This window comes from Eubalaena glacialis, unplaced genomic scaffold (assembly GCF_028564815.1).
Source record: "Eubalaena glacialis isolate mEubGla1 unplaced genomic scaffold, mEubGla1.1.hap2.+ XY scaffold_772, whole genome shotgun sequence".
Taxonomy (NCBI): domain Eukaryota; kingdom Metazoa; phylum Chordata; class Mammalia; order Artiodactyla; family Balaenidae; genus Eubalaena; species Eubalaena glacialis.
The window spans coordinates 1-12,284 of NW_026871673.1; the positions used below are offsets into that span (position 1 = coordinate 1).

The 12,284-nt window shown below is 46.7% G+C and overlaps 1 long non-coding RNA gene across 1 annotated transcript in view; it reads right to left on the reverse strand.

Moving 5' to 3' along the window:
* Positions 1-279: 279 nt before the first annotated feature.
* LOC133083833 (uncharacterized) overlaps positions 280-12,284 on the reverse strand; it is a 45,062-nt gene continuing 33,057 nt past the window's right edge. Inside the window, exons 2-5 of the long non-coding RNA XR_009699303.1 lie at positions 3,405-3,440; positions 2,775-2,882; positions 2,366-2,585; positions 280-358 (exon numbers count right to left, since the gene is read on the reverse strand). This is a non-coding gene — a long non-coding RNA (uncharacterized LOC133083833). The remainder of the gene's footprint in view (positions 359-2,365; positions 2,586-2,774; positions 2,883-3,404; positions 3,441-12,284) is intronic.

Genomic DNA, 12,284 nt, shown 5'->3' on the forward strand with positions numbered 1-12,284 from the left:
GAAGCAAATGCTTTGAACACATCACATCTGCTGGTTCGACTGTCAAATCTTGACAGCTGGAGACGTAGGAAGGTAGACAGGCGAGAACAGACCAAAGTTACGGACCTGCTGAGTCCTCGGGTCTAACCATGATACACTTCGTACTGCCCTGGGTCCAGGGATGTGTTCTAACACCCTCTCAGTCACTTACGGTCCATAGACAGACCAAGTATAAATTCACAATTACCAGCAAGTGTACCAAAAAAAGGCAGAGTTAAGAAACTTAAATGCGAGCCCTACCTGGTCTTTTTCTTCTTCATCGACAGAATCATCTGATTTTGCTTTTTCAGGGTCTTCCTCAGGTTTCCGTTTGGCAGGGCTGTCACACACAGTAAAGCCAGCTGTTAGCTCACCAGACCCTAGACCTCCAGTGGGCACGAAACAACTCATATTCCTCCCTACCAAGAGTACCCTCTCTTTGGAAAGATTCAGGGCATGGTCCCCTCTTCCCTCTGAGAAGCCCTTTTTGCCAGGACATTAAAAGAAGCTTCGAGCTTCATGTTTCTTTGGATGACAGGTTTAGAATACCACCATTTTGCAAACCTTAAGACATAATGGATCTAGACTTTGATCAATGGCTGCTAGAACCACCGAAGAGACATTACATGCCTCTGATGGACAGCCCCATGCCGTCAATGAAGTCTCACAAAATAAAGCTGGAATCTGATCAAGGCTCTAGACCTAACTACCAGTTTACAGAAAACTGGAGGCAAGGGAACACATTAACCACCAAAACGATGCAGTCAGCCAGACTTAGAAGCTATTAGAAAAAAGACCTATTTTCTTTAAATAAATGGCAAGAAAATAAGGAATCTATCACTCGAAAGGCTTAAGGAGCAAATCAACCAAACTCTGTTACACAAGGGGAAGAATGAACACTGCTATATATTTGTTAGTAAGGAACCGTTACACTTTATAAGGCATGTTTTGTCTTCTTCAAAAGACTGTGTGCTAGATGTTAGCAATTATAGCAAAATATGAATAAAAAACTTGTCAGAGAAAGAGACCTTGTCATCTAGAAATATAGTATGTGTGGATAAGATGACATATCCGATTTGTTTCAAAGTAATCCAACTGGGAGGATATGGGTGTGTATGGAGTTGTAATCCATTTGGAATAATTTTCACTTGGAGCATATGGGGGTATAGATGAAACAACAGCCAGGAGATGTTAACTGTTGACACTGGGTGATAGGTACACAGGGGTTCATTTTACTATCCTTGGTAATTCTGTGTATGTACATTTGAAGTTTCCTACGTTAAGAGTAAAAATGGATGAGATCTTCAGAAATGCTGTTCATGAATGTCTAATAACAGAATATCAAAAGGAAAACCTAAGCAATGTGGAAGTCAGAATTACTAAGTTACATCCTACTAATTTATATGTGTTTTACCAAAAACCGTTGGCCCCTAAAATGGGGGCTGTCCATTCATTATATACTGACCCCCCCTTGTGAAATGAGATGTGATGGTGGTCTGCCTGGTAGTTTGCCTTCTAATCCTGGGGCTAGATGAGACTTCAGCTGCTTAAAGAAAAAGAAACAAAAAAGCCACTATGAATAAAGAGTTCACAGCCAAGGTACAGTTCTTCAGCATTACCAAGCTGGTGCAGAGACCAGGTTCTGAGGATTAAGTAACCTTCTCTTCTTCTTCTAAGCAACCACCATCTCGATAAACCCATCAAATTAGCACCTGCCAGTCTGCTGGGCCATTTTAACACAAGCTCTTGTAGGAGGGGCCCAACCCTGAGATGCACAAGGAAACAGAGCCTCCGTTTATTTCGTCAAAAGATGAAGTGGCCAAGCACCTGACCTGAGCTCAAGTCCCATGCTCTTTTTTTAAAAATTCCAGAAGAGTTACTCTGACTACAAGTGGGGAAGGAGTCTAAGAATAAATGTTTAGCTTAAACAGGCATGTAACTTAGAAGTCATAAATATCAGCAGCTCCTGTTATCTTATACCTCATAAATTCAACCGCATTTGGGGATCTAATGCTCTATAACTTGGTTGAAGACAAACATTTAAAGTATATATCTAAGCTAGTTAGAAGTATACACAAGAGGGAATTCCACGGCGGTCCAGTGGTTAAGACTCGGCACTCTCACTGCCAAGGGCCGGGGTTCGATCCCTGCTTGGAGAACTAAGATTGTACAAGCCGAGCAACACAGCCACCACCCCCACCCCCAAAAAAAAGATACACAAAAAACAAGTACTGCCGGTGGAGGGGTTGTGTTGGGGGGGGAACAGACAGACCCTATGGCGCCAAGTCTGTCCTCCCCTTAGGTGGTACCAGATTCCAACAAGGTCAAACGAGTCAAGCCCTCTTACAGTTGGTTTCTCCATCGGACTTGCTTCTCCTGGGCATGCAAAGTTTGGAAACAGGTTTGGGGGACTTCTTTTTCTCTGCTATTTCCACTCTGCGCTCCTCACCACTTGTCTGGCTCCCGTTTTCTAGACAGCCGTTCACTTCCCGACTGAAAGCGTGAGCTCTGTTCTCCAAGGACAAATCTTTATTTAAAAGGGATCTGACTTGAGCCAGGTAGCCCTCCTACAGCAGGAAAGGATAATTTAAGTAGCAGTGAATGTAAACAAGGGGCCATGAGAGAATAAGGAAACACATGCGCTTCCTTCATAACTATCAGGTAACAGGGAGAGGTGGGATTATTCTGCCTCCCTGGTCACAGACAAGTTACATGGGAGGAAACGTTTTCTAGCCGCCGGGATGCTGACGACTTACCTCTGATAATTCTTCTTTAGGTAGGTTGGTTTTCAAGTCACATAACTGATTCTTTATTTCTGTCTGCAGAAATTCATGCAAGAGATTCCATTTCTCCTTCATGCATTCCTAAGGGAAGGACAGAGGTTTACAAGTCTCCACATTCCCAAGGTAGGAACCAATGGACTAATACACAAGCAGTTACACTGCCTGGTCACATAACGATGACTGAATGGCAGGCAATGCTGAGTCGGCCAAAAAGAAAACTAAATATTCACAAGACATGTTCCTGATGTTTCCGTTAAGATCATATCACACCATCTCCAGAGTGGTGAAAAATGGAAAGATTAGAGGTGAAACAGACACAGAATAGAGTACCAGAACAAAACTGATTTTGAAAAACAGTGTGACCGGGACAAGTTATAATCCAGACTTGATGGTACGGAACCCAGACTGGGAAACTTGATGAGTTACCAAAAGCTAACCCATGATAGCCTATTAGTACAGCACATTAGACAGAAACATCCATGTTATCCTCAACTTTAGGGAAAAGAGAGCCAATTCCACTTAAATTTGTTTTTATGAACTACATAGTATCTGTCAAATGGTCACATTTGATCATATATTTTGTTAAGGTGGAGATTACCTTACCTTTTCTGTTAACTATCTCTTTCCAAATCTTTGAGCCTGGGGGAAGAAAAGGGAAGAAACAAACGCTTGTTCAGCAACATTGTCTACCTGTAAGAATGCCACACTTTAAAGAACTTTGGAAATAAGTTTAACATGATTGTTAGAAAAAAATACAATGGTTTTTCCCTCCCCCAGTGTCTAGAATGCCCTACTGCAATGCCTGCACGTTAAGAAGTTATTTTCAATATGAATGAGGTCCCCCTTTTGGGGGGTGGTTTTCTGATGGTGGTAAGAGATGGTATAGGAGCTCTAGAACAACATTCTTTCTTTCTTTTTTTTAACGTTATTTTAAACACACTGGGAAAGGGGAAGCAGGTCACACAGTTGGGTTCCTTCCCAAGCTAACTGACCTATAGGTGGTCTTCCTCCAGTTGGACCTGACAAGATTTCCTAGAAGGGCATACAGAGGTTAGAAAGAGTGGACCAGGGTGACAGGATGCTGTGGGGAACAGCCAGCTAACATTCCCAAAGGCCAGGATGGGGTGGTGGCAGCATTCTGAGGAGGAGTATAGGAAAATGGAGGAGTCAAGGCATCTGGGGCAGCAGGGGGTGCCCACACACAAGAGAGATGAAGCTAGAAAAGTTGGCTGGCGCCTCACCCAAGAGCTCACCCTTGCAAATGTTTGTACCTACTCATTCAGAAGTGCACAACTGTCATGAGTTTAGCTGGAAAAATCATGGCCTGATTTGGTTCTTGAAGATGAGTATCTTGCCTCTTTGGGGAGGAAGGCAGCAAAAAGAAGAAAGGAACAAAACTAGAAGACACCGAGGAAATGGGGAGGCTGCTGTTCCTAGCCTGGGTGCTGACTGTGGGCAGTTGGGTGCGAACAGGTCTAACCGGCTGGGCAAGCGTCCCTCAGCAGAGGGGCAGCACCCTGGGCAGGCACTGGGCCTCCACCGTCTATGGATCCTCCCCTCCAGCACCCAGACTAGGTACTCAGTTACCAGCAGCCCAGAGGGCAGGAACAGAGCTCTGCCAGGCTGGCCTTCCCAGAGGGCAAGTGCAAGCAGCACAGCCAGGAATGTGAGCGACAGGCTTGGCTGGGTTGTTGGGAAGGAGGGCGACATCTGGCTCGGCACGGCTGGAGTCAGCGCTAGCCTCCCCTCGGACACGTGCACTGGGCCCCCTGGTCTCAGGCTCACACAGGCCTCCAAAGCCCTGCCCTCGGGACGGCGCTCAGACCCTCCACCCAGCCCACCCTCCCCCCCCAAACACCAGCAGGTCAAGCACCACTCAGAGAAGGGGGCCTTTCAAGGGCTTTAGAAAATCTTAGAATCCGGATATGGAAGCTACTATGTTTCACTTCTGGCTGAGAGCTCTGCTCCCAGAGCACAGGATGGCCCAGGGGGGCGAGATGGGAGGGTCTCGCGGTGACCCGCAGGCACTGCGGGCCTTTTCAGCCACATGCCTGCCTTCCTTGGAAATATATTTCATTAACAGCCATACGGAACACCCTGAGAAACAGGAGGAATTACTGGTTCGTTTCAACCCTTAGCAACAGTGAGTTTTCACCACCTTGTATTTCGTCTGCTCTCTGCAATGCGCTGGAACCTTCCTTTGGGCGAAAAGTGCCTCAGCTGTCCAGGGCACCCGACACACTTGGCGACTCCGGCTGACCCGGGAGCGCCCTGGGCCCCAGGGACAGGGTCCCTCCTTCCCGACCACCCCCTCGTGGGAGTGCTGAGGCCAGTCAGCCCCCAGCTCTGGGGGCTCAGCGTCCCCTCGGAAGTGACTGCGAGTCAAGCTCCCCACCGACCCCCTCCCCCCTGGTCTCCCTCCCGCCAGGGCCGCTTCGTGCGCGGTGCCGGTCGCCCCTCCTCAGGGGGAAGGAGACCCGGGCCGACTCCGCTCCACTGACCTGCCGCTGCCCGTCCGGGACGTGGCCGAACAGCCGGTAGGTGTCGGGGAAGCCCCGAGGGCGGGCGCCCTCCCGCTCCGGGTGGAGCCCGCGGCCCGGGGGGCAAGAGGCGCGACGGGGGTGGGAAGGAGACGGGGCCACGGGAAGCCCACGCCGTGCCAGGGCACAGAGGCAGGAGGCGGCGAGGGGGGCCGGCCCAGCCGCGAAGCCCGGGCCTCCGCCCCGCCCAGGCCCCAGCGGCCCTCAGACCTCCCTGCCGGCCCCTGGGCTCGGGGTGGGCAACAGGCGCGCCGAAGAAGCCGTCCCGCGCTCGAGCCGTCCGGAGAGGCCGGCCCAGGGGTTGTGCCTGTTCCCAGCACGGGGCGAGCACCGGGGCCTGAGGGTGTGGAGCCGTCCGGCCGCAGGTCACAGGCTTTGCCTGTCGGAAAGGAGGGCTGCGATGGGGCTGTGCCGACGGAAGGGGAGGATGGAGCCGCCGACAGTCCCCGTTTGCCAGGCAGAGCTTCATCGCGGACCCTGTTCTCAGCAGCCCTGCGCAGCAGGGACACCCAGGTCTGGCGAGTCTGCGCCCCACCCAGGGCCGCTGGGTTCCTGCGCGGCAGCCCCGACATCTCCTGCTGAGAAACCCCAGAGACCGTGCTCCGTCCCCCGAGCCCACCGCAGTGCTGCAGAGCCCAAGGGGGTTGGGGCTTCACCCCAAACTTGAGGAAGCCACAGCTGGGGGCCGCGGCACAAGCGCGGGTCCCACCATCCCCGCAGGAGCAGACCCCGCGGAGGGTCTATCTTTTGGAAGTAAATTTAGACTAACAGGTTTTACACACACAATCTTAGAGCTGGGAAAAGTCCTTTGTGTCATTCATGTAGCTTCATAAGATTTTTTTTTAATGAGAGGATGGATCTCCTTGAGCAAGAGTGACTTTCCAGGAATGGGTCCCTGGATACCAAGGACTGTTGTGGCTTTGTTTTTGTAGGTCCTTTTCTTCTCTTGGGTTTCCCACTTAGAGAAGTTCCTTTAGCATTTGTTGTAGAGCTGGTTTGGTGGTGCTCAATTCTCTTAGCTTTTGCTTGTCTGTAAAGCTTTTGATTTCTCCATCAAATCTGAATGAGATCCTTGCCGGGTAGAGTAATCTTGGTTGTAGGTTCTTCCCTTTCATCACTTTAAGTATATCATGCCACTCCCTTCTGGCTTGTAGAGTTTCTGCTGAGGAATCAGCTGTTAACCTTATGGGAGTTCCGTTGTATGTTCTTTGTCGTTTTTCCCTTGCTGCTTTCAATAATTTTTCTTTGTCTTTCATTTTTGCCAATTGGATTACTATGTGTCTCGGCGTGTTTCTCCTTGGGTTTATCCTGTATGGGACTTGCTGCGCTTCCTGGACTTGGGTGGCTATTTCCTTTCCCATGTTAGGGAAGTTTTCGATTATAATCTCTTCAAATATTTTCTCTGGTCCTTTCTCTCTCTCTTCTCCTTCTGGGACCCTAGAATGCGAATGTTGTTGCGTCTAATGTTGTCCCAGAGGTCTCTTAGGCTGTCTTCATTTCTTTTCATTCTTTTTTCTTTAGTCTGTTCCGCAGCAGTGAATTCCACCATTCTGTCTTCCAGGTCACTTATCCGTTCTTCTGCCTCAGTTATTCTGCTATTGATTCCTTCTAGTGTAGTTTTCATTTCAGTTATTGTGTTGTTCATCTCTGTTTGTTCTTTAATTCTTCTAGGTCTTTGTTAAACATTTCTTGCATCTTCTCGATCTTTGCCTCCATTCTTATTCCGAGGTCCTGGATCATCTTCACTATCATGATTCTGAATTCTTTTTCTGGAAGGTTGCCTATCTCCACTTCATTGAGTTGTTTTTCTGGGGTTTTATCTTGTTCCTTCATCTGGTATGTAGCCCTCTGCCTTTTCATCTTGTCTATCTTTCTGTGAATGTGGTTTTTGTTCCACAGGCTGCAGGATTATAGTTTTTCTTGCTTCTGCTGTCTGCCCTCTGGTGGTTGAGGCTATCTAAGAGGCTTGATGGGAGGCTCTGGTCACTTAAAGATGATCAAGGTGGTAAATTTTACATTATGTGTTCTTTACCACAATTTTAAAAATTTTAATCACTTTATTTGTCCCAAATCTTCAAGTAAAATTGATGTTACCATATTTACTCCATATACACAGGCACCTACTGAATAAAGCAGCCTCAGCTGCCATGCAGCTCTGAAAGTGGCTCACAGAACAAAACCTACTTCTCTCAGATCCCCTCCTCAACTCACCAGATATCAACCAAGCAGTGAGACTGTGGTAACTGAAAGAGAATATAAAGATTAAGTAGGCCATGATCCCTGCCCCTGAGCAGTCAGAGAAACCAGTTGCACCGAGCTCAGTGCTGAGAACCCATTATCCGGGCAATCAATCAACCAGTTCTACAGTTCTCCTCAATTAGCTGCTAAATTACAGGAGAAAAGTGGGATTTCTCAGGACTGAAGTTTCTCTGGGCAAAGTTCCCCTATAGTAAAGCACAAAGAACAATGCCCACGTGTGGGACAGAAGTCAGTATAAATTTTAAAACATTCAACTAACCAAAAGTTCCTTTGCTAAAAGAAAAACTTGAAGTAAAAATGATAGAAATGCCCTTCCACTAAAGCAGACATGTATAGAGAATCCTTAAGGCACTTAATAGCCTAGCAGAGCAGGGGCGGACTTTCCATAGCAACAAGAGCCAGCAAGCGCTGTCCAACAGAATAAAAATATGCAACCCAATAAAACAGAAAATTTATGGCTGTGATAACTATAAAGGAATGTGTTAGTACAAATTCCAACATTTTATCCATCAGACCAGCTAAATTCAGTACTAGGCAATGTCGCATCATGACAGCACCCGGAGTTGTCCCGTGAACAGTAATAATCCATGTTACTTTCTGGTGGGTCTTTTTGTGTACGGCAGTATCAATTTTGTCATAAATCCTAGTATTTCGTCTCTGGGTACAACCACAAGAGACACTTAGTCTCTAAGACCAAGCTTCCTTTCCTTAATAATGGTATATCGGCAGGTTGCATTACCACAGAAACAGCTTTACTTCCAGTGGAATCTGATAACATGAGCATTATGGGAAAAGCGGCTTTGCTCCATCCTCAGGGTCTCATCTTAGGCCTGCATCATTTCTGGATTATTGCAAAAGCCTCCTACCTGCTCTCCCTTCCTCCAGTCTCGCATGCCTCAAACCCATCCTAGTTTACACCCAGAGTTAATCTTTCTAAATCCAAAACTTATCACAGCACTCCCCTGCTTAAGACCTTCCATGGTTCACAAAGCCTTCAGAATCTCTGACATGGCATAGGAGGCTCTTGACGATTTAGTCCCCGTGTGACACATTAAAACAAAAAAAAAACTTTATTTTTAAAACATTCCAAATTTACAGAAATATTGCAAGAATAGTAAAAAGAACTTATTCTTGTGGAATCTAAAATATGATACAAATGAACTTATCTACGAAACAGACTCAGACATAGAGAACAGACTTGTGGTTGCCAAGGGGGAAGGAGGTGGGGGAGGGAAGGATTGGGAGTCTGGGGTTAGCAGATGCAAACCATACATATTGAATGAATCAACAAGGTCCTACTGTATAGCACAGGGAACTATGTTCAATATCCTGTGATAAACCATAACGGAAAAGAATATGAAAAAGAATATATATATATATGTATAACTGAATCACTTTGCTGTACAGTAGAAACTAGCACAACATTGTAAATCAACTATACTGCTTCTTTCATCCAAATTCACCACTCGTGAACCCTAGGACACAACCTCAGTGAGAGCAGGAACTGCATATTTTATTCATAGCGTCTGGCACAGTGAAGGAGGAACTGATGAGGGGCCCAACTTCTGGCTAAAAAGAGTGGACTGAACACAAATGTTACTCTACTCCCTCCTGAACTCTCACTTAAATAACTGCTAAAGTCATTTTCTAAAGAAGCATAAATCCATAAGGACAAAGAGATGACAGCAGCCAAATGGGGGAAGACAACGGACCCAGCAGCCCGAGTCATGTGAACCTCAGAAGGGCAGCCCAGAAGAAAGGCTTAAGAATGGAGGCACGGGTGTCTCTGATGCGTGGGTGCAGGGAGGGCTGCAAAGGGAAAGGCAGGTTGAAAAAATCTTAGAAAGAGCCATCAGGCTCCCCAGAGCTCCCGCCCAACCCTACACAAGCACGTAACCAACTCTCCCTCCAAGGCCAGCAGGGAAACTTCTCTAGAGAAATTGTCCAGCTGATGGACAGCGAGCAACCACTCTGTGCCAGGCTCAGTCCTAGACGCCCAGAAGTCTCCATGGGAACACAGCCAAGTCCTGCCCCCGATGGAGCTTCCGCTCTAGTGGGGAGAAACGAGCAAGTGGACCTGTGATAACTGCTCTGGAGCAAGGTGCGGCAGGGCAAGGGACAGGGAGCAGGAACCTGACAGAAAGGAGAAGTGAGCCACGCAGATACCCAGGGAAAGATCCCCCCAGACAGACACAGCAGGCTGGCTGCACAGACCTCGACGGGGAAGCACGCTCAGTGGGCGAACCACGCGGAAGCTGATGTGGTGGGGTCGGTGATGGGGGAGGGGCCAGATCACAGAAGGACCCGCTGGAGCAATGATTCCCCCACCTGGCCGCACTTCCCAAGCACCTGGAGAACTTTAAAAAATGTGAGTGAGTCCCACCCCAGAGTTTCTGATCTGAATTTTGATAGGTATGAGGTATGGCTGGTTATCAGTAGTTTCAAAATCTCCGTGGGTCGTGGGTCGTTGGAACGCGCAGATGAGGTTAGAACCATGGAATCAGAGGAGCTCTGGGCTCAGGGATGCCAGGCGTAGCTGTGGGAGGAAGTGGGGGGCTCCACTAAAAACGGGGAGACTAAGTAAAAGGTGACAAACTCCCAGCCCCTCCCGCCTCCTTTCCCATCTAACTCCGAGAAACCACTGACAGAAAACCCTGGCAGCCAGACTCCTACACATCTGTTGGAGACTGACATGGGCAAATAGCCACAGTGAACGCTCCCAGCGTGAGGCAGGGAAAGCCAAACAGCTGGGGTGCTCCTTGTGCTTTAATTTCTTAAAAACTGAGACGTATACATACCCCAACGAGCAGAACAGGAAAAGCGAAAAACCATCATAAGAGGCTGAGACAAAAAGATGACGAAAATAGAAATATCTATAATATGTAGACGTATTTGGGGACTATGTAATTAAGTAAGTGATTTAACCATGAAGTATAATCGCTTAGACTCCCTTGGACACAATCATTTGGAACAAAAATGATAGCTAGGCTGTACCTGTGATGGATGGAAAATACTGCGATAATAAGTCTCTACTATTTCTAAGGTAGAAAATATATGAGTAATTCCCACAGTTTTAAAGGTTTTTCCTTTTCAAGAATGACATAACATTTTTAAAAACTATACGTGATTACATGTTCAAATATATATACAATGAGATATAAACATGAGACCACATGCTATTTCTAAAAATATCTAATACACTTAAGAGAATATCAAATAATGTCTCTTAATTGCCTATGTCAGCTGTATCAGTTGCTATACTAACTGATGTGAAGAATCCAGCACCTTGGGCTTCCCTGGTGGCACAGTGGTTAAGAATCCACCTGCCAATGCAGGAGACACGGGTTTGAGCCCTGGTCCAGGAAGATCCCACATGCCATGGCACAACTAAGCCTGCGAGCCACAACTACTGAAGCCTGCGCGCCTAGAGCCTGTGCTCCACAACAAGAGAAGCCGTCACGATGAGAAGCCCGCACACTGCAAGGAAGAGTAGCCCCCACTCGCCACAACTAGAGAAAGCCCACACGCAGCAATGAAGACCCAATGCAGCCAAAAATAAAATTAATTAATTACATTTATTTAAAAAAATCAAGCACCACTAATTTATTTTGTATTGATATATGTTAAAAGTAAATTTTAAATATGTAAATGTCTAAGGAACATCAATATTTTAAAGATGCCATTAAGGCAGAAGGCATAACAATAAAGAAAGTAACAATACTTTTAAGGAATACTTTTAGTATCTTTTAATAAATACCTAAAAATAGTATACTAAAAAGGTAAGGAAGAAAGCCATCTCTGTATTCATGGATACTATGACAGGAGTTTGAGACCCCAAGAATGCATCTAAAATAAAGTCTGGTTTTTGAAGGTTGTTTAAGTATGACAACTCAATTCATTTCAACAAACATTTATAGATGTCCTACTATATGCCAAGTAACCCGCCAGGTGCTGGCACCTCAAAAATGAAAGGCACTGCGCCTGCCCTCAAGGAACTTAAAAGTCATGAGGGAGACAGAGCCCAAACATTACAAGTTGTCATTACAGGTCATTACCACGGTTGTGAGAACACAGGTCCCAGGGACAGAGACAACATAGAGAAAGGAAGGACTGACTGACTGTAAATGGGCCATCAGGGAAAGTTCCAGGAAGGAAATGAGGATGAGTGAGAGTCTAAGAAAAAGGGAAAAGTTGGTTAGGGGCGTAATCAGATAAAACCACCGGTAAAAGGGTAGAGAGCCTGGTATGTTCAGGAAACTGTAAGTAACTGCTATCATTAAAAGAAGGGTGAACTTGAGAGAGGAGACAGGACCTTGGCCAAGGCCAGATCTTGGGAAGTCTCGTGTGGCGCTCCTGTCTACACCTCCAGCACCAAAACCTTTATGAAGGCCTGCCTGGGGGAGGGAGGCCAACACTGTTTAGCCTCCTGGGTTCTGCGTGCTTCACAGTATCCCTGAGACAATTTCTTCACAATTAATACCTTGACCATGTGAATGTAATACTTACAGCCATTATTCCCTGAACCAAAAATTAAACAAGGCTTCAAATCCCTTCATTCATTTCCCTTTTCCTCCTGGTAGCATCTCTCATCTCGTTATCCTTGAGCCCATGCTTTTCCATTCTCATCAAACCTGTCTCCTTGAAGGCAGGAGACATTTTGCCCAAATGACTCCACGTACATAAG